The sequence below is a fragment of the Rhinoderma darwinii genome (genome assembly GCF_050947455.1).
Source record: "Rhinoderma darwinii isolate aRhiDar2 chromosome 12 unlocalized genomic scaffold, aRhiDar2.hap1 SUPER_12_unloc_9, whole genome shotgun sequence".
Classification (NCBI taxonomy): domain Eukaryota; kingdom Metazoa; phylum Chordata; class Amphibia; order Anura; family Rhinodermatidae; genus Rhinoderma; species Rhinoderma darwinii.
The window spans coordinates 342,901-366,828 of NW_027461880.1; the positions used below are offsets into that span (position 1 = coordinate 342,901).

A 23,928-nucleotide genomic window follows, 5' to 3' on the forward strand; every position below is an offset into this window, starting at 1 on the left:
TTACAGTCAGTATAGTAACACATGCTGCTCTTTACAGTCAGTATAGTAACACATGCAGCACTTTACAGTCAGTATAGTAACACATGCGGCACTTTACAGTCAGTATAGTAACACACGCTGCACTTTACAGTCAGTATAGTAACACATGCTGCACTTTACAGTCAGTATAGTAATGCACGCTGCACTTTACAGTCAGTATAGTAACACACGCTGCACTTTACAGTCAGTATAGTAACACACGCTGCTCTTTACAGTCAGTATAGTAACACATGCTGCACTTTACAGTCAGTATAGTAATGCACGCTGCTCTTTACAGTCAGTATAGTAACACATGCGGCACTTTACAGTCAGTATAGTAACACACGCTGCACTTTACAGTCAGTATAGTAACACATGCTGCACTTTACAGTCAGTATAGTAACACATGCGGCACTTTACAGTCAGTATAGTAACGCACGCTGCACTTTACAGTCAGTATAGTAACACACGCTGCACTTTACAGTCAGTATAGTAACACATGCTGCACTTTACAGTCAGTATAATAACACACGCAGCACTTTACAGTCAGTATAGTAACACATGCAGCACTTTACAGTCAGTATAGTAACACTTGCGGCACTTTACAGTCAGTATAGTAACGCACGCTGCACTTTACAGTCAGTATAGTAACGCACGCTGCACTTTACAGTCAGTATAGTAACACATGCTGCACTTTACAGTCAGTATAGTAATGCACGCTGCACTTTACAGTCAGTATAGTAACGCACGCTGCTCTTTACAGTCAGTATAGTAACACATGCTGCTCTTTACAGTCAGTATAGTAACACATACTGCACTTTACAGTCAGTATAGTAACACACGCTGCTCTTTACAGTCAGTATAGTAACACATGCTGCACTTTACAGTCAGTATAGTAATGCACGCTGCACTTTACAGTCAGTATAGTAACACATGCGGCACTTTACAGTCAGTATAGTAACACAAGCGGCACTTTACAGTCAGTATAGTAACACATGCTGCTCTTTACAGTCAGTATAGTAACACATGCTGCACTTTACAATCAGTATAGTAACACATGCTGCACTTTACAGTCAGTATAGTAACACATGCTGCTCTTTACAGTCAGTATAGTAACGCATGCTGCACTTTACAGTCAGTATAGTAACACATGCTGCACTTTACAGTCAGTATAGTAACACATGCGGCACTTTACAGTCAGTATAGTAACACATGCTGCACTTTACAGTCAGTATAGTAACACATGCTGCACTTTACAGTCAGTATAGTAACACATGCTGCACTTTACAGTCAGTATAGTAACGCACGCTGCACTTTACAGTCAGTATAGTAACACACGCTGCACTTTACAGTCAGTATAGTAACACACGCTGCACTTTACAGTCAGTATAGTAACACACGCTGCACTTTACAGTCAGTATAGTAACACATGCTGCACTTTACAATCAGTATAGTAACACATGCTGCACTTTACAGTCAGTATAGTAACACATGCTGCTCTTTACAGTCAGTATAGTAACGCATGCTGCACTTTACAGTCAGTATAGTAACACATGCTGCACTTTACAGTCAGTATAGTAACACATGCTGCACTTTACAGTCAGTATAGTAACGCACGCGGCACTTTACAGTCAGTATAGTAACACACGCTGCACTTTACAGTCAGTATAGTAACACATCGGCACTTTACAGTCAGTATAGTAACGCACGCTGCACTTTACAGTCAGTATAGTAACACATGCGGCACTTTACAGTCAGTATAGTAACACACGCTGCACTTTACAGTCAGTATAGTAACACACGCTGCTCTTTACAGTCAGTATAGTAACACATGCTGCACTTTACAGTCAGTACAGTAACACATGCTGCACTTTACAGTCAGTATAGTAACGCATGCGTCACTTTACAGTCAGTATAGTAACACATACGGCACTTTACAGTCAGTATAGTAACACACGCGGCACTTTACAGTCAGTATAGTAACGCACGCGGCACTTTACAGTCAGTATAGTAACACACGCGCCACTTTACAGTCAGTATAGTAACGCACGCGGCACTTTACAGTCAGTATAGTAACACATGCCGCACTTTACAGTCAGTATAGTAACACGCTGTACTTTACAGTCAGTATAGGAACACATGCGGCACTTTACAGTCAGTATAGTAACACATGCGGCTCTTTACAGTCAGTATAGTAACGCACGCTGCACTTTACAGTCAGTATAGTAACACATGCTGTACTTTACAGTCAGTATAGTAACACATGCTGCTCTTTACAGTCAGTATAGTAACACATGCGGCACTTTACAGTCAGTATAGTAACACACGCTGCACTTTACAGTCAGTATAGTAACACACGCTGCACTTTACAGTCAGTATAGTAACACATGCGCCACTTTACAGTCAGTATAGTAACACATGCTGCACTTTACAGTCAGTATAGTAACGCACGCTGCACTTTACAGTCAGTATAGTAACACATGCTGCACTTTACAGTCAGTATAGTAATACATGCTGCACTTTACAGTCAGTATAGTAACGCACGCTGCACTTTACAGTCAGTATAGTAACACATGCTGCACTTTACAGTCAGTATAGTAACACATGCTGCACTTTACAGTCAGTATAGTAACACACGCTGCTCTTTACAGTCAGTATAGTAACACATGCTGCACTTTACAGTCAGTATAGTAATGCACGCTGCACTTTACAGTCAGTATAGTAACACATGCGGCACTTTACAGTCAGTATAGTAACGCACGCTGCACTTTACAGTCAGTATAGTAACACATGCTGCACTTTACAGTCAGTATAGTAACACACGCTGCTCTTTACAGTCAGTATAGTAACACATGCACCACTTTACAGTCAGTATAGTAACACATGCTGCACTTTACAGTCAGTATAGTAACACACGCAGCACTTTACAGTCAGTATAGTAACACATGCAGCACTTTACAGTCAGTATAGTAACACATGCAGCACTTTACAGTCAGTATAGTAACACATGCGGCACTTTACAGTCAGTATAGTAACGCACGCTGCACTTTACAGTCAGTATAGTAACGCACGCTGCACTTTACAGTCAGTATAGTAACACATGCTGCACTTTACAGTCAGTATAGTAACGCACGCTGCACTTTACAGTCAGTATAGTAACGCACGCTGCACTTTACAGTCAGTATAGTACCACACGCTGCACTTTACAGTCAGTATAGTAATGCATGCTGCACTTTACAGTCAGTATAGTAACGCACGCTGCTCTTTACAGTCAGTATAGTAAAGCACGCTGCTCTTTACAGTCAGTATAGTAACACACGCTGCTCTTTACAGTCAGTATAGTAACACATGCTGCACTTTACAGTCAGTATAGTAACACACGCGGCACTTTACAGTCAGTATAGTAACACATGCTGCTCTTTACAGTCAGTATAGTAACACATACTGCTCTTTACAGTCAGTATAGTAACACACGCTGCTCTTTACAGTCAGTATAGTAACACACGCTGCACTTTACAGTCAGTATAGTAACACATGCTGCTCTTTACAGTCAGTATAGTAACACATGCTGCACTTTACAGTCAGTATAGTAACACATGCAGCACTTTACAGTCAGTATAGTAACACATGCGGCACTTTACAGTCAGTATAGTAACACATGCGGCACTTTACAGTCAGTATAGTAACACATGCTGCTCTTTACAGTCAGTATAGTAACACATACTGCACTTTACAGTCAGTATAGTAACACACGCTGCTCTTTACAGTCAGTATAGTAACGCACGCTGCACTTTACAGTCAGTATAGTAATGCACGCTGCACTTTACAGTCAGTATAGTAACACATGCGGCACTTTACAGTCAGTATAGTAACACAAGCGGCACTTTACAGTCAGTATAGTAACACACGCTGCACTTTACAATCAGTATAGTAACACATGCTGCACTTTACAGTCAGTATAGTAACACATGCTGCTCTTTACAGTCAGTATAGTAACGCATGCTGCACTTTACAGTCAGTATAGTAACGCACGCGGCACTTTACAGTCAGTATAGTAACGCACGCTGCACTTTACAGTCAGTATAGTAACACACGCTGCACTTTACAGTCAGTATAGTAACACATCGGCACTTTACAGTCAGTATAGTAACGCACGCTGCACTTTACAGTCAGTATAGTAACACATCGGCACTTTACAGTCAGTATAGTAACACACGCTGCACTTTACAGTCAGTATAGTAACACATCGGCACTTTACAGTCAGTATAGTAACGCACGCTGCACTTTACAGTCAGTATAGTAACGCACGCGGCACTTTACAGTCAGTATAGTAACGCACGCGGCACTTTACAGTCAGTATAGTAACGCATGCTGCTCTTTACAGTCAGTATAGTAACACATGCTGCACTTTACAGTCAGTACAGTAACACATGCTGCACTTTACAGTCAGTATAGTAACGCATGCGTCACTTTACAGTCAGTATAGTAACACATACGGCACTTTACAGTCAGTATAGTAACGCACGCGGCACTTTACAGTCAGTATAGTAACGCACGCGGCACTTTACAGTCAGTATAGTAACACACGCGGCACTTTACAGTCAGTATAGTAACGCACGCGGCACTTTACAGTCAGTATAGTAACACATGCGGCACTTTACAGTCAGTATAGTAACACACGCTGCACTTTACAGTCAGTATAGTAACACGCTGCACTTTACAGTCAGTATAGTAACACACGCTGCACTTTACAGTCAGTATAGTAACGCACGCTGCACTTTACAGTCAGTATAGTAACACATGCTGCTCTTTACAGTCAGTATAGTAACACATGCTGCACTTTACAGTCAGTATAGTAACACACGCTGCACTTTACAGTCAGTATAGTAACACATGCTGCACTTTACAGTCAGTATAGTAACACATGCGGCACTTTACAGTCAGTATAGTAACACGCTGCACTTTACAGTCAGTATAGTAACACACGCTGCACTTTACAGTCAGTATAGTAACCCATGCTGCACTTTACAGTCAGTATAGTAACACATGCTGCACTTTACAGTCAGTATAGTAACACATGCGGCACTTTACAGTCAGTATAGTAACGCACGCTGCACTTTACAGTCAGTATAGTAACACATGCTGCACTTTACAGTCAGTATAGTAACACACGCGGCACTTTACAGTCAGTAGAGTAACACATGCGGCACTTTACAGTCAGTATAGTAACACATGCTGCTCTTTACAGTCAGTATAGTAACGCACGCTGCACTTTACAGTCAGTATAGTAACGCACGCTGCACTTTACAGTCAGTATAGTAACGCATGTGGCACTTTACAGTCAGTATAGTAACACATGCAGCACTTTACAGTCAGTATAGTAACGCACGCTGCACATTACAGTCAGTATAGTAACGCACGCTGCACTTTACAGTCAGTATAGTAACACATGCTGCACTTTACAGTCAGTATAGTAACACATGCTGCACTTTACAGTCAGTATAGTAACACACGCTGCACTTTACAGTCAGTATAGTAACGCACGCTGCACTTTACAGTCAGTATAGTAACACATGCTGCTCTTTACAGTCAGTATAGTAACACATGCTGCACTTTACAGTCAGTATAGTAACACATGCTGCACTTTACAGTCAGTATAGTAACACATGCGGCACTTTACAGTCAGTATAGTAACACAAGCGGCACTTTACAGTCAGTATAGTAACACATGCTGCACTTTACAATCAGTATAGTAACACATGCTGCTCTTTACAGTCAGTATAGTAACACATGCTGCTCTTTACAGTCAGTATAGTAACGCACGCTGCACTTTACAGTCAGTATAGTAACACATGCTGCACTTTACAGTCAGTATAGTAACACATGCTGCTCTTTACAGTCAGTATAGTAACGCACGCTGCACTTTACAGTCAGTATAGTAACACATGCTGCTCTTTACAGTCAGTATAGTAACGCACGCTGCACTTTACAGTCAGTATAGTAACACATGCTGCACTTTACAGTCAGTATAGTAACACATGCTGCTCTTTACAGTCAGTATAGTAACGCACGCTGCACTTTACAGTCAGTATAGTAACACATGCTGCACTTTACAGTCAGTATAGTAACACATGCGGCACTTTACAGTCAGTATAGTAACACAAGCGGCACTTTACAGTCAGTATAGTAACACATGCTGCACTTTACAATCAGTATAGTAACACATGCTGCACTTTACAGTCAGTATAGTAACGCATGCTGCTCTTTACAGTCAGTATAGTAACGCACGCTGCACTTTACAGTCAGTATAGTAACACATGCTGCTCTTTACAGTCAGTATAGTAACGCATGCTGCACTTTACAGTCAGTATAGTAACACATGCGGCACTTTACAGTCAGTATAGTAACGCACGCTGCACTTTACAGTCAGTATAGTAACACACGCGGCACTTTACAGTCAGTATAGTAACACATGCGGCACTTTACAGTCAGTATAGTAACACACGCTGCACTTTACAGTCAGTATAGTAACACATGCTGCTCTTTACAGTCAGTATAGTAACGCATGCTGCACTTTACAGTCAGTATAGTAACACATGCGGCACTTTACAGTCAGTATAGTAACGCACGCTGCACTTTACAGTCAGTATAGTAACACACGCGGCACTTTACAGTCAGTATAGTAACACATGCGGCACTTTACAGTCAGTATAGTAACACACGCGGCACTTTACAGTCAGTATAGTAACGCATGCTGCACTTTACAGTCAGTATAGTAACACACGCGGCACTTTACAGTCAGTATAGTAACGCACGCTGCTCTTTACAGTCAGTATAGTAACACACGCGCCACTTTACAGTCAGTATAGTAACACACGCTGCACTTTACAGTCAGTATAGTAACGCACGCTGCACTTTACAGTCAGTATAGTAACACATGCTGAACTTTACAGTCAGTATAGTAACACACGCTGCACTTTACAGTCAGTATAGTAACACATGCGGCACTTTACAGTCAGTATAGTAACACATGCTGCTCTTTACAGTCAGTATAGTAACACATGCGGCACTTTACAGTCAGTATAGTAACGCACGCTGCATTTTACAGTCAGTATAGTAACACACGCTGCACTTTACAGTCAGTATAGTAACGCACGCTGCATTTTACAGTCAGTATAGTAACACACGCTGCACTTTACAGTCAGTATAGTAACGCACGCTGCTCTTTACAGTCAGTATAGTAACACATGCTGCACTTTACAGTCAGTATAGTAACACATGCTGCACTTTACAGTCAGTATAGTAACACACGCTGCACTTTACAGTCAGTATAGTAACACATGCTGCACTTTACAGTCAGTATAGTAACACACGCTGCACTTTACAGTCAGTATAGTAACACACGCTGCACTTTACAGTCAGTATAGTAACACACGCTGCACTTTACAGTCAGTATAGTAACACACGCTGCACTTTACAGTCAGTATAGTAACACACGCTGCACTTTACAGTCAGTATAGTAACACACGCTGCACTTTACAGTCAGTATAGTAACACACGCTGCTCTTTACAGTCAGTATAGTAACACATGCGGCACTTTACAGTCAGTATAGTAACACACGCTGCACTTTACAGTCAGTATAGTAACGCACGCTGCTCTTTACAGTCAGTATAGTAACACATGCTGCACTTTACAGTCAGTATAGTAACACATGCTGCACTTTACAGTCAGTATAGTAACACACGCTGCACTTTACAGTCAGTATAGTAACACATGCTGCACTTTACAGTCAGTATAGTAACACATGCGGCACTTTACAGTCAGTATAGTAACACATGCGGCACTTTACAGTCAGTATAGTAACGCATGCTGCACTTTACAGTCAGTATAGTAACACACGCTGCACTTTACAGTCAGTATAGTAACACACGCTGCTCTTTACAGTCAGTATAGTAACGTACGCTGCACTTTACAGTCAGTATAGTAACACACGCTGCTCTTTACAGTCAGTATAGTAACACATGCTGCACTTTACAGTCAGTATAGTAACACATGCGGCACTTTACAGTCAGTATAGTAACACATGCTGCACTTTACAGTCAGTATAGTAACACACGCTGCACTTTACAGTCAGTATAGTAACACACGCTGCTCTTTACAGTCAGTATAGTAACACATGCTGCACTTTACAGTCAGTATAGTAACACATGCTGCACTTTACAGTCAGTATAGTAACGCACGCTGCACTTTACAGTCAGTATAGTAACGCACGCTGCACTTTACAGTCAGTATAGTAACGCATGCTGCTCTTTACAGTCAGTATAGTAACACATGCTGCACTTTACAGTCAGTATAGTAACACATGCAGCACTTTACAGTCAGTATAGTAACACACGCGGCACTTTACAGTCAGTATAGTAACACACGCAGCACTTTACAGTCAGTATAGTAACACATGCTGCTCTTTACAGTCAGTATAGTAACACACGCAGCACTTTACAGTCAGTATAGTAACACACGCAGCACTTTACAGTCAGTATAGTAACACATGCTGCTCTTTACAGTCAGTATAGTAACACATGCAGCACTTTACAGTCAGTATAGTAACACACGCTGCACTTTACAGTCAGTATAGTAACACATGCTGCTCTTTACAGTCAGTATAGTAACACATGCTGCTCTTTACAGTCAGTATAGTAACACATGCTGCACTTTACAGTCAGTATAGTAATGCACGCTGCACTTTACAGTCAGTATAGTAACACACGCTGCACTTTACAGTCAGTATAGTAACACACGCTGCTCTTTACAGTCAGTAAAGTAACACATGCTGCACTTTACAGTCAGTATAGTAACACATGCGGCACTTTACAGTCAGTATAGTAACGCACGCTGCACATTACAGTCAGTATAGTAACACATGCTGCACTTTACAGTCAGTATAGTAATGCACGCTGCACTTTACAGTCAGTATAGTAACGCACGCTGCACTTTAGTCAGTATAGTAACACATGCACCACTTTACAGTCAGTATAGTAACACATGCACCACTTTACAGTCAGTATAGTAACACATGCGGCACTTTACAGTCAGTATAGTAACACATGCTGCTCTTTACAGTCAGTATAGTAACACATGCTGCTCTTTACAGTCAGTATAGTAATGCACGCTGCACTTTACAGTCAGTATAGTAACGCACGCTGCACTTTACAGTCAGTATAGTAACACATGCTGCACTTTACAGTCAGTATAGTAATGCACGCTGCACTTTACAGTCAGTATAGTAACACACGCTGCACTTTACAGTCAGTATAGTAACACACGCTGCTCTTTACAGTCAGTATAGTAACACATGCTGCACTTTACAGTCAGTATAGTAATGCACGCTGCACTTTACAGTCAGTATAGTAACACATGCGGCACTTTACAGTCAGTATAGTAACACACGCAGCACTTTACAGTCAGTATAGTAACACATGCAGCACTTTACAGTCAGTATGGTAACACATGCTGCACTTTACAGTCAGTATAGTAACACACGCTGCACTTTACAGTCAGTATAGTAACACATGCACCACTTTACAGTCAGTATAGTAACACATGCTGCACTTTACAGTCAGTATAGTAACACATGCTGCTCTTTACAGTCAGTATAGTAACGCACGCTGCACTTTACAGTCAGTATAGTAACGCACGCTGCACTTTACAGTCAGTATAGTAACACATGCTGCTCTTTACAGTCAGTATAGTAACACATGCGGCACTTTACAGTCAGTATAGTAACACATGCTGCTCTTTACAGTCAGTATAGTAACACATGCAGCACTTTACAGTCAGTATAGTAACACACGCAGCACTTTACAGTCAGTATAGTAACACACGCAGCACTTTACAGTCAGTATAGTAACACATGCTGCTCTTTACAGTCAGTATAGTAACACACGCAGCACTTTACAGTCAGTATAGTAACACATGCTGCTCTTTACAGTCAGTATAGTAACACACGCAGCACTTTACAGTCAGTATAGTAACACACGCAGCACTTTACAGTCAGTATAGTAACACATGCTGCTCTTTACAGTCAGTATAGTAACACACGCTGCACTTTACAGTCAGTATAGTAACACATGCTGCTCTTTACAGTCAGTATAGTAACACATGCTGCACTTTACAGTCAGTATAGTAACGCACGCTGCTCTTTACAGTCAGTATAGTAACACACGCTGCACTTTACAGTCAGTATAGTAACACACGCTGCACTTTACAGTCAGTATAGTAACACATGCGGCACTTTACAGTCAGTATAGTAACACACGCTGCACTTTACAGTCAGTATAGTAACACACGCTGCTCTTTACAGTCAGTATAGTAACGCACGCTGCACTTTACAGTCAGTATAGTAACACACGCTGCACTTTACAGTCAGTATAGTAACACACGCTGCACTTTACAGTCAGTATAGTAACACATGCGGCACTTTACAGTCAGTATAGTAACACATGCTGCACTTTACAGTCAGTATAGTAACACACGCTGCACTTTACAGTCAGTATAGTAACACACGCTGCTCTTTACAGTCAGTATAGTAACGTACGCTGCACTTTACAGTCAGTATAGTAACACACGCTGCTCTTTACAGTCAGTATAGTAACACATGCTGCACTTTACAGTCAGTATAGTAACACATGCGGCACTTTACAGTCAGTATAGTAACACATGCTGCACTTTACAGTCAGTATAGTAACACACGCTGCACTTTACAGTCAGTATAGTAACACACGCTGCTCTTTACAGTCAGTATAGTAACGTACGCTGCACTTTACAGTCAGTATAGTAACACACGCTGCACTTTACAGTCAGTATAGTAACACACGCTGCACTTTACAGTCAGTATAGTAACACACGCTGCTCTTTACAGTCAGTATAGTAACACACGCTGCACTTTACAGTCAGTATAGTAACACATGCGTCACTTTACAGTCAGTATAGTAACACATGCTGCTCTTTACAGTCAGTATAGTAACACATGCTGCACTTTACAGTCAGTATAGTAACACACGCTGCACTTTACAGTCAGTATAGTAACGCACGCTGCACTTTACAGTCAGTATAGTAACGCATGTGGCACTTTACAGTCAGTATAGTAACACATGCGGCACTTTACAGTCAGTATAGTAACGCACGCTGCACATTACAGTCAGTATAGTAACACATGCTGCACTTTACAGTCAGTATAGTAATGCACGCTGCACTTTACAGTCAGTATAGTAACGCACGCTGCACTTTAGTCAGTATAGTAACACATGCACCACTTTACAGTCAGTATAGTAACACATGCGGCACTTTACAGTCAGTATAGTAACACATGCTGCTCTTTACAGTCAGTATAGTAACACACGCTGCTCTTTACAGTCAGTATAGTAACACACGCTGCTCTTTACAGTCAGTATAGTAACACATGCTGCTCTTTACAGTCAGTATAGTAATGCACGCTGCACTTTACAGTCAGTATAGTAACGCACGCTGCACTTTACAGTCAGTATAGTAACACATGCTGCACTTTACAGTCAGTATAGTAATGCACGCTGCACTTTACAGTCAGTATAGTAACACACGCTGCACTTTACAGTCAGTATAGTAACACACGCTGCTCTTTACAGTCAGTATAGTAACACATGCTGCACTTTACAGTCAGTATAGTAATGCACGCTGCACTTTACAGTCAGTATAGTAACACATGCGGCACTTTACAGTCAGTATAGTAACGCACGCTGCACTTTACAGTCAGTATAGTAACACATGCACCACTTTACAGTCAGTATAGTAACACATGCTGCACTTTACAGTCAGTATAGTAACACACGCAGCACTTTACAGTCAGTATAGTAACACATGCAGCACTTTACAGTCAGTATGGTAACACATGCTGCACTTTACAGTCAGTATAGTAACACACGCAGCACTTTACAGTCAGTATAGTAACACATGCTGCACTTTACAGTCAGTATAGTAACACACGCAGCACTTTACAGTCAGTATAGTAACACATGCTGCTCTTTACAGTCAGTATAGTAACACACGCAGCACTTTACAGTCAGTATAGTAACACACGCAGCACTTTACAGTCAGTATAGTAACACATGCTGCTCTTTACAGTCAGTATAGTAACACATGCAGCACTTTACAGTCAGTATAGTAACACATGCGGCACTTTACAGTCAGTATAGTAACACACGCTGCACTTTACAGTCAGTATAGTAACACATGCTGCACTTTACAGTCAGTATAGTAATGCACGCTGCACTTTACAGTCAGTATAGTAACACACGCTGCACTTTACAGTCAGTATAGTAACACACGCTGCTCTTTACAGTCAGTATAGTAACACATGCTGCACTTTACAGTCAGTATAGTAACACATGCGGCACTTTACAGTCAGTATAGTAACGCACGCTGCACATTACAGTCAGTATAGTAACACACGCTGCACTTTACAGTCAGTATAGTAATGCACGCTGCACTTTACAGTCAGTATAGTAACGCACGCTGCACTTTAGTCAGTATAGTAACACATGCACCACTTTACAGTCAGTATAGTAACGCACGCTGCACTTTAGTCAGTATAGTAACACATGCACCACTTTACAGTCAGTATAGTAACACACGCTGCTCTTTACAGTCAGTATAGTAACACATGCTGCTCTTTACAGTCAGTATAGTAATGCACGCTGCACTTTACAGTCAGTATAGTAACGCACGCTGCACTTTACAGTCAGTATAGTAACACATGCTGCACTTTACAGTCAGTATAGTAATGCACGCTGCACTTTACAGTCAGTATAGTAACACACGCTGCACTTTACAGTCAGTATAGTAACGCACGCTGCACTTTACAGTCAGTATAGTAACACATGCTGCACTTTACAGTCAGTATAGTAACACACACTGCACTTTACAGTCAGTATAGTAACGCACGCTGCACTTTACAGTCAGTATAGTAACACAAGCTGCTCTTTACAGTCAGTATAGTAACACACGCTGCACTTTACAGTCAGTATAGTAATGCACGCTGCACTTTACAGTCAGTATAGTAACGCACGCTGCACTTTACAGTCAGTATAGTAACACACGCTGCTCTTTACAGTCAGTATAGTAACACATGCTGCACTTTACAGTCAGTATAGTAATGCACGCTGCACTTTACAGTCAGTATAGTAACACATGCGGCACTTTACAGTCAGTATAGTAACGCACGCTGCACTTTACAGTCAGTATAGTAACACATGCGGCACTTTACAGTCAGTATAGTAACACATGCAGCACTTTACAGTCAGTATAGTAACACATGCAGCACTTTACAGTCAGTATAGTAACACACGCTGCTCTTTACAGTCAGTATAGTAACACATGCTGCACTTTACAGTCAGTATAGTAATGCACGCTGCACTTTACAGTCAGTATAGTAACACATGCGGCACTTTACAGTCAGTATAGTAACGCACGCTGCACTTTACAGTCAGTATAGTAACACACGCAGCACTTTACAGTCAGTATAGTAACACATGCAGCACTTTACAGTCAGTATGGTAACACATGCTGCACTTTACAGTCAGTATAGTAACACACGCTGCACTTTACAGTCAGTATAGTAACACATGCACCACTTTACAGTCAGTATAGTAACACACGCTGCTCTTTACAGTCAGTATAGTAACACATGCTGCTCTTTACAGTCAGTATACTAACGCACGCTGCACTTTACAGTCAGTATAGTAACGCACGCTGCACTTTACAGTCAGTATAGTAACACATGCTGCTCTTTACAGTCAGTATAGTAACACATGCTGCACTTTACAGTCAGTATAGTAACACACGCTGCTCTTTACAGTCAGTATAGTAACACATGCACCACTTTACAGTCAGTATAGTAACACATGCTGCACTTTACAGTCAGTATAGTAACACACGCAGCACTTTACAGTCAGTATAGTAACACATGCAGCACTTTACAGTCAGTATGGTAACACATGCTGCACTTTACAGTCAGTATAGTAACACACGCTGCACTTTACAGTCAGTATAGTAACACATGCACCACTTTACAGTCAGTATAGTAACACACGCTGCTCTTTACAGTCAGTATAGTAACACATGCTGCTCTTTACAGTCAGTATACTAACGCACGCTGCACTTTACAGTCAGTATAGTAACGCACGCTGCACTTTACAGTCAGTATAGTAACACATGCTGCTCTTTACAGTCAGTATAGTAACACATGCTGCACTTTACAGTCAGTATAGTAACACATGCAGCACTTTACAGTCAGTATAGTAACACACGCAGCACTTTACAGTCAGTATAGTAACACACGCAGCACTTTACAGTCAGTATAGTAACACATGCTGCTCTTTACAGTCAGTATAGTAACACACGCAGCACTTTACAGTCAGTATAGTAACACACGCAGCACTTTACAGTCAGTATAGTAACACATGCTGCTCTTTACAGTCAGTATAGTAACACATGCTGCTCTTTACAGTCAGTATAGTAACACATGCTGCACTTTACAGTCAGTATAGTAACACACGCTGCACTTTACAGTCAGTATAGTAACACATGCTGCACTTTACAGTCAGTATAGTAATGCACGCTGCACTTTACAGTCAGTATAGTAACACACGCTGCACTTTACAGTCAGTATAGTAACACACGCTGCTCTTTACGGTCAGTATAGTAACACATGCTGCACTTTACAGTCAGTATAGTAACGCACGCTGCACTTTACAGTCAGTATAGTAACACATGCGGCACTTTACAGTCAGTATAGTAACGCACGCTGCACTTTACAGTCAGTATAGTAACACATGCTGCACTTTACAGTCAGTATAGTAACACACGCTGCTCTTTACAGTCAGTATAGTAACACATGCACCACTTTACAGTCAGTATAGTAACACATGCTGCACTTTACAGTCAGTATAGTAACACACGCAGCACTTTACAGTCAGTATAGTAACACATGCAGCACTTTACAGTCAGTATAGTAACACATGCTGCACTTTACAGTCAGTATAGTAACGCACGCTGCACTTTACAGTCAGTATAGTAACGCACGCTGCACTTTACAGTCAGTATAGTAACACATGCTGCACTTTACAGTCAGTATAGTAACGCACGCTGCACTTTACAGTCAGTATAGTAACGCACGCTGCACTTTACAGTCAGTATAGTAATGCATGCTGCACTTTACAGTCAGTATAGTAACGCACGCTGCTCTTTACAGTCAGTATAGTAACACATGCTGCTCTTTACAGTCAGTATAGTAACACATACTGCACTTTACAGTCAGTATAGTAACACACCCTGCTCTTTACAGTCAGTATAGTAACACATGCTGCACTTTACAGTCAGTATAGTAACACATACTGCTCTTTACAGTCAGTATAGTAACACATGCTGCTCTTTACAGTCAGTATAGTAACACATGCTGCACTTTACAGTCAGTATAGTAACACATGCAGCACTTTACAGTCAGTATAGTAACACATGCGGCACTTTACAGTCAGTATAGTAACACATGCGGCACTTTACAGTCAGTATAGTAACACATGCTGCTCTTTACAGTCAGTATAGTAACACATACTGCACTTTACAGTCAGTATAGTAACACACGCTGCTCTTTACAGTCAGTATAGTAACGCACGCTGCACTTTACAGTCAGTATAGTAACACATGCGGCACTTTACAGTCAGTATAGTAACACAAGCGGCACTTTACAGTCAGTATAGTAACACATGCTGCACTTTACAATCAGTATAGTAACACATGCTGCACTTTACAGTCAGTATAGTAACACATGCTGCTCTTTACAGTCAGTATAGTAACACATGCGGCACTTTACAGTCAGTATAGTAACGCACGCTGCACTTTACAGTCAGTATAGTAACGCACGCTGCACTTTACAGTCAGTATAGTAACGCACGCTGCACTTTACAGTCAGTATAGTAACACACGCTGCACTTTACAGTCAGTATAGTAACACATGCGGCACTTTACAGTCAGTATAGTAACGCACGCGGCACTTTACAGTCAGTATAGTAACACACGCTGCACTTTACAGTCAGTATAGTAACACATCGGCACTTTACAGTCAGTATAGTAACGCACGCTGCACTTTACAGTCAGTATAGTAACACACGCTGCACTTTACAGTCAGTATAGTAACACATCGGCACTTTACAGTCAGTATAGTAACGCACGCTGCACTTTACAGTCAGTATAGTAACACATCGGCACTTTACAGTCAGTATAGTAACACACGATGCACTTTAGTCAGTATAGTAACGCATGCGGCACTTTACAGTCAGTATAGTAACACATGCTGCTCTTTACAGTCAGTATAGTAACACATGCGGCACTTTACAGTCAGTATAGTAACACATGCAGCACTTTACAGTCAGTATAGTAACACATGCTGCACTTTACAGTTAGTATAGTAACGCACGCTGCACTTTACAGTCAGTATAGTAACACACGCTGCTCTTTACAGTCAGTATAGTAACACATGCTGCTCTTTACAGTCAGTATAGTAACACATGCTGCTCTTTACAGTCAGTATAGTAACACATGCTGCTCTTTACAGTCAGTATAGTAACACATGCTGCACTTTACAGTCAGTATAGTAACACATGCTGCTCTTTACAGTCAGTATAGTAACACATGCGGCACTTTACAGTCAGTATAGTAACACATGCGGCACTTTACAGTCAGTGTATAGTAACACATGCTGCTCTTTACAGTCAGTATAGTAACACACGCTGCTCTTTACAGTCAGTGTATAGTAACACATGCTGCTCTTTACAGTCAGTATAGTAACACACGCTGCTCTTTACAGTCAGTATAGTAACACACGCTGCTCTTTACAGTCAGTATAGTAACACATGCTGCTCTTTACAGTCAGTATAGTAACACATGCTGCTCTTTACAGTCAGTATAGTAACACATGCTGCTCTTTACAGTCAGTATAGTAACACACGCTGCACTTTACAGTCAGTATAGTAACACACGCTGCACTTTACAGTCAGTATAGTAACACATGCTGCACTTTACAGTCAGTATAGTAACACACGCTGCACTTTACAGTCAGTATAGTAACACACGCTGCACTTTACAGTCAGTATAGTAACACACGCTGCACTTTACAGTCAGTATAGTAACACATGCTGCACTTTACAGTCAGTATAGTAACACACGCTGCACTTTACAGTCAGTATAGTAACACATGCTGCACTTTACAGTCAGTATAGTAACGCACGCTGCTCTTTACAGTCAGTATAGTAACACATGCTGCTCTTTACAGTCAGTATAGTAACACATGCTGCACTTTACAGTCAGTATAGTAACACATGCGGCACTTTACAGTCAGTATAGTAACACATGCTGCTCTTTACAGTCAGTATAGTAACACATGCTGCCCTTTACAGTCAGTATAGTAACACACGCTGCTCTTTACAGTCAGTATAGTAACACACGCTGCTCTTTACAGTCAGTATAGTAACACATGCTGCTCTTTACAGTCAGTATAGTAACACACGCTGCACTTTACAGTCAGTATAGTGACACACGCTGCACTTTACAGTCAGTATAGTAACACATGCTGCACTTTACAGTCAGTATAGTAACACATGCTGCTCTTTACAGTCAGTATAGTAACGCACGCTGCTCTTTACAGTCAGTATAGTAACACATGCTGCACTTTACAGTCAGTATAGTAACACATGCGGCACTTTACAGTCAGTATAGTAACACACGCAGCACTTTACAGTCAGTATAGTAACGCATGCTGCTCTTTACAGTCAGTATAGTAACACACGCTGCACTTTACAGTCAGTATAGTGACACACGCTGCACTTTACAGTCAGTATAGTAACACATGCTGCACTTTACAGTCAGTATAGTAACACATGCTGCTCTTTACAGTCAGTATAGTAACGCACGCTGCTCTTTACAGTCAGTATAGTAACACATGCTGCACTTTACAGTCAGTATAGTAACACATGCGGCACTTTACAGTCAGTATAGTAACACACGCAGCACTTTACAGTCAGTATAGTAACACACGCTGCTCTTTACAGTCAGTATAGTAACACATGCTGCACTTTACAGTCAGTATAGTAACACATGCTGCACTTTACAGTCAGTATAGTAACACATGCTGCTCTTTACAGTCAGTATAGTAACACATGCTGCTCTTTACAGTCAGTATAGTAACACATGCTGCTCTTTACAGTCAGTATAGTAACGCACGCTGCACTTTACAGTCAGTATAGTAACACACGCTGCACTTTACAGTCAGTATAGTAACACATGCTGCACTTTACAGTCAGTATAGTAACACATGCGGCACTTTACAGTCAGTATAGTAACGCACGCTGCACTTTACAGTCAGTATAGTAACACACGCGGCACTTTACAGTCAGTATAGTAACACATGCTGCACTTTACAGTCAGTATAGTAACACACGCTGCTCTTTACAGTCAGTATAGTAACACATGCTGCTCTTTACAGTCAGTATAGTAACACATGCTGCTCTTTACAGTCAGTATAGTAACACATGCTGCACTTTACAGTCAGTATAGTAACACATGCTGCTCTTTACAGTCAGTATAGTAACACATGCTGCTCTTTACAGTCAGTATAGTAACACATGCTGCACTTTACAGTCAGTATAGTAACACATGCGGCACTTTACAGTCAGTATAGTAACACACGCTGCTCTTTACAGTCAGTATAGTAACACACGCTGCTCTTTACAGTCAGTATAGTAACACACGCTGCTCTTTACAGTCAGTATAGTAACACATGCGGCACTTTACAGTCAGTATAGTAACACATGCTGCATTTTACAGTCAGTATAGTAACACACACTGCACTTTACAGTCAGTATAGTAACGCACGCTGCTCTTTACAGTCAGTATAGTAACGCACGCTGCTCTTTACAGTCAGTATAGTAACACACGCTGCTCTTTACAGTCAGTATAGTAACACACGCTGCACTTTACAGTCAGTATAGTAACACACGCTGCTCTTTACAGTCAGTATAGTAACACATGCTGCACTTTACAGTCAGTATAGTAACACACGCTGCACTTTACAGTCAGTATAGTAACACATGCTGCACTTTACAGTCAGTATAGTAACACATGCTGCTCTTTACAGTCAGTATAGTAACGCACGCTGCTCTTTACAGTCAGTATAGTAACACATGCTGCTCTTTACAGTCAGTATAGTAACACATGCTGCTCTTTACAGTCAGTATAGTAACACACGCTGCACTTTACAGTCAGTATAGTAACACATGCGGCACTTTACAGTCAGTATAGTAACACATGCTGCACTTTACAGTCAGTATAGTAACACATGCTGCTCTTTACAGTCAGTATAGTAACACATGCGGCACTTTACAGTCAGTATAGTAACACATGCTGCTCTTTACAGTCAGTATAGTAACGCACGCTGCTCTTTACAGTCAGTATAGTAACACACGCTGCACTTTACAGTCAGTATAGTAACACACGCTGCACTTTACAGTCAGTATAGTAACACATGCTGCACTTTACAGTCAGTATAGTAACACATGCTGCACTTTACAGTCAGTATAGTAACACATGCTGCACTTTACAGTCAGTATAGTAACTAACACATGCTGCACTTTACAGTCAGTATAGTAACGCATGCGGCACTTTACAGTCAGTATAGTAACGCATGCTGCTCTTTACAGTCAGTATAGTAACGCACGCTGCACTTTACAGTCAGTATAGTAACACACGCTGCACTTTACAGTCAGTATAGTAACACATGCTGCACTTTACAGTCAGTATAGTAACACACGCTGCACTTTACAGTCAGTATAGTAACACATGCTGCACTTTACAGTCAGTATAGTAACACATGCTGCACTTTACAGTCAGTATAGTAACACATGCTGCTCTTTACAGTCAGTATAGTAACGCATGCGGCACTTTACAGTCAGTATAGTAACGCATGCTGCACTTTACAGTCAGTATAGTAACACACGCAGCTCTTTACAGTCAGTATAGTAACGCATGCGGCACTTTACAGTCAGTATAGTAACGCATGCGGCACTTTACAGTCAGTATAGTAACACATGCTGCACTTTACAGTCAGTATAGTAACACACGCAGCTCTTTACAGTCAGTATAGTAACACACGCTGCTCTTTACAGTCAGTATAGTAACACATGCTGCTCTTTACAGTCAGTATAGTAACACACGCTGCACTTTACAGTCAGTATAGTAACGCATGCTGCTCTTTACAGTCAGTATAGTAACGCACGCTGCACTTTACAGTCAGTATAGTAACACATGCTGCTCTTTACAGTCAGTATAGTAACACATGCTGCTCTTTACAGTCAGTATAGTAACACATGCTGCACTTTACAGTCAGTATAGTAACACATGCTGCTCTTTACAGTCAGTATAGTAACACATGCGGCACTTTACAGTCAGTATAGTAACACATGCTGCACTTTACAGTCAGTATAGTAACACATGCGGCACTTTACAGTCAGTATAGTAACACACGCTGCTCTTTACAGTCAGTATAGTAACACACGCTGCTCTTTACAGTCAGTATAGTAACACACGCTGCTCTTTACAGTCAGTATAGTAACACACGCTGCTCTTTACAGTCAGTATAGTAACACATGCGGCACTTTACAGTCAGTATAGTAACGCACGCTGCTCTTTACAGTCAGTATAGTAACGCACGCTGCTCTTTACAGTCAGTATAGTAACACATGCTGCTCTTTACAGTCAGTATAGTAACGCACGCTGCACTTTACAGTCAGTATAGTAACACACGCTGCTCTTTACAGTCAGTATAGTAACACACGCTGCTCTTTACAGTCAGTATAGTAACACATGCTGCTCTTTACAGTCAGTATAGTAACACACGCTGCACTTTACAGTCAGTATAGTAACACACGCTGCTCTTTACAGTCAGTATAGTAACACATGCTGCACTTTACAGTCAGTATAGTAACACACGCTGCACTTTACAGTCAGTATAGTAACACATGCTGCACTTTACAGTCAGTATAGTAACACATGCTGCTCTTTACAGTCAGTATAGTAACGCACGCTGCTCTTTACAGTCAGTATAGTAACACATGCTGCTCTTTACAGTCAGTATAGTAACACACGCTGCTCTTTACAGTCAGTATAGTAACACATGCGGCACTTTACAGTCAGTACAGTAACACATGCGGCACTTTACAGTCAGTATAGTAACACACGCTGCTCTTTACAGTCAGTATAGTAACACACGCTGCACTTTACAGTCAGTATAGTAACACACGCTGCACTTTACAGTCAGTATAGTAACACATGCTGCACTTTACAGTCAGTATAGTAACACATGCTGCTCTTTACAGTCAGTATAGTAACACATGCTGCTCTTTACAGTCAGTATAGTAACGCATGCTGCACTTTACAGTCAGTATAGTAACACACGCTGCACTTTACAGTCAGTATAGTAACACATGCTGCACTTTACAGTCAGTATAGTAACACACGCTGCACTTTACAGTCAGTATAGTAACACACGCTGCTCTTTACAGTCAGTATAGTAACACACGCTGCACTTTACAGTCAGTATAGTAACACACGCTGCTCTTTACAGTCAGTATAGTAACGCACGCTGCACTTTACAGTCAGTATAGTAACACATGCAGCACTTTACAGTCAGTATAGTAACACATGCTGCACTTTACAGTCAGTATAGTAACACATGCGGCACTTTACAGTCAGTATAGTAACACACGCTGCTCTTTACAGTCAGTATAGTAACGCACGCTGCACTTTACAGTCAGTATAGTAACACATGCTGCACTTTACAGTCAGTCTAGTAACACAAGCGGCACTTTACAGTCAGTATAGTAACACATGCGGCACTTTACAGTCAGTATAGTAACACACGCTGCACTTTACAGTCAGTATAGTAAAACATGCGGCACTTTACAGTCAGTATAGTAACACACGCTGCACTTTACAGTCAGTATAGTAACACATGCGGCACTTTACAGTCAGTATAGTAACACACGCTGCTCTTTACAGTCAGTATAGTAACACATGCGGCACTTTACAGTCAGTATAGTAACACATGCTGCACTTTACAGTCAGTATAGTAACACACGCTGCACTTTACAGTCAGTATAGTAACACATGCGGCACTTTACAGTCAGTATAGTAACGCACGCTGCACTTTACAGTCAGTATAGTAACACATGCGGCACTTTACAGTCAGTATAGTAACACACGCTGCACTTTACAGTCAGTATAGTAACACATGCGGCACTTTACAGTCAGTATAGTAACGCACGCTGCACTTTACAGTCAGTATAGTAACACATGCTGCACTTTACAGTCAGTATAGTAACACACGCTGCACTTTACAGTCAGTATAGTAACACATGCTGCACTTTACAGTCAGTATAGTAACACATGCTGCTCTTTACAGTCAGTATAGTAACACATGCGGCACTTTACAGTCAGTATAGTAACACATGCGGCACTTTACAGTCAGTATAGTAACGCACGCTGCACTTTACAGTCAGTATAGTAACACATGCTGCACTTTACAGTCAGTATAGTAACACACGCTGCACTTTACAGTCAGTATAGTAACACACGCTGCACTTTACAGTCAGTATAGTAACACATGCTGCCCTTTACAGTCAGTATAGTAACACATGCTGCTCTTTACAGTCAGTATAGTAACACACGCTGCTCTTTACAGTCAGTATAGTAACACATGCAGCACTTTACAGTCAGTATAGTAACACACGCTGCACTTTACAGTCAGTATAGTAACACACGCTGCTCTTTACAGTCAGTATAGTAACACATGCTGCTCTTTACAGTCAGTATAGTAACACACTCTGCACTTTACAGTCAGTATAGTAACACATGCTGCACTTTACAGTCAGTATAGTAACACACGCTGCACTTTACAGTCAGTATAGTAACGCACGCTGCACTTTACAGTCAGTATAGTAACACACGCTGCTCTTTACAGTCAGTATAGTAACACACTCTGCACTTTACAGTCAGTATAGTAACGCATGCTGCACTTTACAGTCAGTATAGTAACGCACGCTGCTCTTTACAGTCAGTATAGTAACACATGCGGCACTTTACAGTCAGTATAGTAACGCATGCTGCTCTTTACAGTCAGTATAGTAACACACGCTGCTCTTTACAGTCAGTATAGTAACGCATGCTGCTCTTTACAGTCAGTATAGTAACGCATGCTGCACTTGCTTTTTGTCCACGTCTGCATATATAGCAGTAGTGAATATACCGCACAGATCCATATATAGCAGCAGTGAATATACCGCACAGATCCATATATAGCAGCAGTGACTATACCGCACAGATCCATATATAGCAGCAGTGTATATACCGCACAGATCCATATATAGCAGCAGTGTATATACCGCACAGATCCATATATAGCAGCAGTGTATATACCGCACAGATCCATATATAGCAGCAGTGTATATACCGCACAGATCCATATATAGCAGCAGTGACTATACCGCACAGATCCATATATAGCAGGAGTGTATATACCGCACAGATCCATATATAGCAGCAGTGAATATACCGCAGATCCATATATAGCAGCAGTGTATATACCGCACAGATCCATATATAGCAGCAGTGTATATACCGCACAGATCCATATATAGCAGCAGTGTATATACCGCACATATAAATATATAGCAGCAGTGTATATACCGCACAGATCCATATATAGCAGCAGTGTATATACCGCACATATCCATATATACCAGCAGTGTATATACCGCACAGATCCATATATA

General features: G+C 41.2%; 1 protein-coding gene across 2 annotated transcripts in view; it reads right to left on the reverse strand.

Moving 5' to 3' along the window:
• The window catches only part of LOC142698209 (protein kinase C delta type-like), a 285,129-nt gene that overhangs the window by 244,017 nt on the left and 17,184 nt on the right, over positions 1-23,928 (reverse strand). The gene's annotated exons all lie outside the window — the stretch shown is intronic.